Source organism: Mus musculus, chromosome 18 (genome assembly GCF_000001635.26).
Source record: "Mus musculus strain C57BL/6J chromosome 18, GRCm38.p6 C57BL/6J".
NCBI lineage: Eukaryota > Metazoa > Chordata > Mammalia > Rodentia > Muridae > Mus > Mus musculus.
Window position 1 is genome coordinate 58,614,771 of NC_000084.6, and position 2,141 is coordinate 58,616,911.

The following is a 2,141-nucleotide window of genomic DNA, read 5'->3' on the forward strand; positions in this document are numbered from 1 at the left end:
GCCATTTCTTACGCACTCACATCATCAGGGGCTGGTTCACCTACAACTCCCCCAATGTATGGGTCTACAGTCTCCTAACCCTAACCCAAACCCCGAGTACTGCAGCTAACTAGGGGTGGGGTCAGCTCTCCTGCTCTAGAATTCCCAGGGCCAGATTTCCCATGATGCCCTGATGAGGAGTGGGACCAGTTCTGCACAACCTTCAGACATTGACACGATCCTACGAGGCAACCTAGGCCAGGGTTTTCCACCTGGCTTTTGGTGCTGCTGCGGGGCCAGGGACTAGATGTGGCCCCCCAGTGGCAGCACAGGTCAGAACCCCACTACGGTCCCAGATGGCATCACTGGCTACCTGCATCAGGCTGTTCCTCGCCACAGTTCTGCCTCTCTTCATTGTACCTTCAACCTTCTGTTTCTCCACCTCTTACTCCTCATCGTGGTGCCTGGGGTCTCTGAGTGGTGACATGTAATATGGTACCAAGCAGGGGTCATCTCTGGCATGGTTTGGCGCCCCCCCCCCTCGCTCCCCGCCCCCAAGGCCTGCAAGGTGCCAGACTGCCGGTCATCTCGGTGGACTTTTTTTCAGGGATTGTTAGGCTACGAATCATTCACAGTTCACAGTTCAGAACACTGAGCATAAACACAGCCTCTCTCCTATCTGCCACCTACTGGCGAACATGTGGCACAGCAGCCACACCAGCAACACTTCCAGGAGCAGGGAGGATCACTGGAAAGAGAGGCCCATTGGACACGCAAACTTTATATGACCCAGTACAGGGGAACGCCAGGGCCAAAAAGTGGGAATGGGTGGGTAGGGGAGTGGAGTGGAGGGTATCGGGGTATGGGGGACTTTTGGGATAGCATTGGAATTGGAATTGAGGAAAATACGTAATAATAATAAAAAAAAGTCCCAGGCACTCGGAGAAAATAAACAAGACCATCTTTATAGTATATGAATGAATAATTGCATTAAAATTAATCACAGCTATGCTGCACAAACACAAACTTTCCCAAAAATGTTTCAGAAGACTTCCAATGTGAATGTAATTACAAGTCTGAATATAGTTATAGAGAGATGGATAGATGTTTATGAGAGAGGGCAGAGGTGGAGGAGGAGAGAAATCTACTTTAGTATCTAGTGATTTCAAATCACTAGAATCTAATAACTAGAGTACTAGTTACCAAATTCCTGGGTTTAGGACAACAAGAACATATCTCAATAAATTAAGTATATTGTCCACATGAAATAATAATAATAGTATGTCTGATTTATCGAAACTAGAAGCACAGATAAAGGTGGCGAAACATTATGCTTTAAACACACTATGCCAATGGTTCTCAACCTGTGGGTTGCAACCTCTTGGGGAGGGTCAAATAATTCTTTAACAGGGGTCACCTAAGGCCATCCTGAATATCAGGATTATGATTCATAACAGTAACACAATTACAGTTATGAAGTAGCAACAATAACTTTATGGTCAGGTTCACCATAATATGTGGAATTGTATTAAAGAGTTGCAGCCCTAGGAAGGTTGATCTAAGAGTCAAGCCAGAACTCTACACCCAATGAAAATGTTTTCTAGCAATGAAGGTGAAGTGCTGTGGTCTCAGTTATGACACGTTAAAAACAGCCAGCATGCTTTGTCCTGGCTTTAGTATTTAGGAACTGCTAAAGTAGGTTCTTTTAAGACCAAAGTAAAATATTGCCAAAAGGAAACTCCTATTTTCAGGAAGGAAAGAAATGAAGGCACGTATTTGGGTAGAATTAAAAGAATTTTTCATTTCTTCTCTCAGTGCAAGGAAGTTTGTTCAATGGGATTAGGCCTTTGAAAGGTAAATTAGGACCCTAGCTCCCCCCCCCCCCCATTTCCAGGTGCGGGTGAAATAAGAACCTTTACTCCAGGGCTCACTCCCAGCCTGGGGTTCTGCCTAGCAACTGGCCCTAAAGCAAGAGTCAGGTGACCACGGTTCTAATAAACTAAAACCTTGGGAACAAGAAGCCAAATAAACCTTTCCTTTTTTCAGTTGACTTGTCTCAAGTGTTTTGTTATAGCAGTGAAAGCTAACTGGCACAAATGCCCACGGATGTGCAGTTAAATAATAATACAAAGGCTGTATTATTTGTTTTTTACAAAATACTT

General features: G+C 44.7%; 1 non-coding gene across 1 annotated transcript; it reads right to left on the minus strand.

Moving 5' to 3' along the window:
• Nucleotides 1-588: 588 nt before the first annotated feature.
• On the minus strand, nt 589-719 carry Gm23270. Its single transcript, XR_003952685.1, has one exon. It is a non-coding gene; the product is annotated as a small nucleolar RNA SNORA17 (small nucleolar RNA).
• Nucleotides 720-2,141: the final 1,422 nt, after the last annotated feature.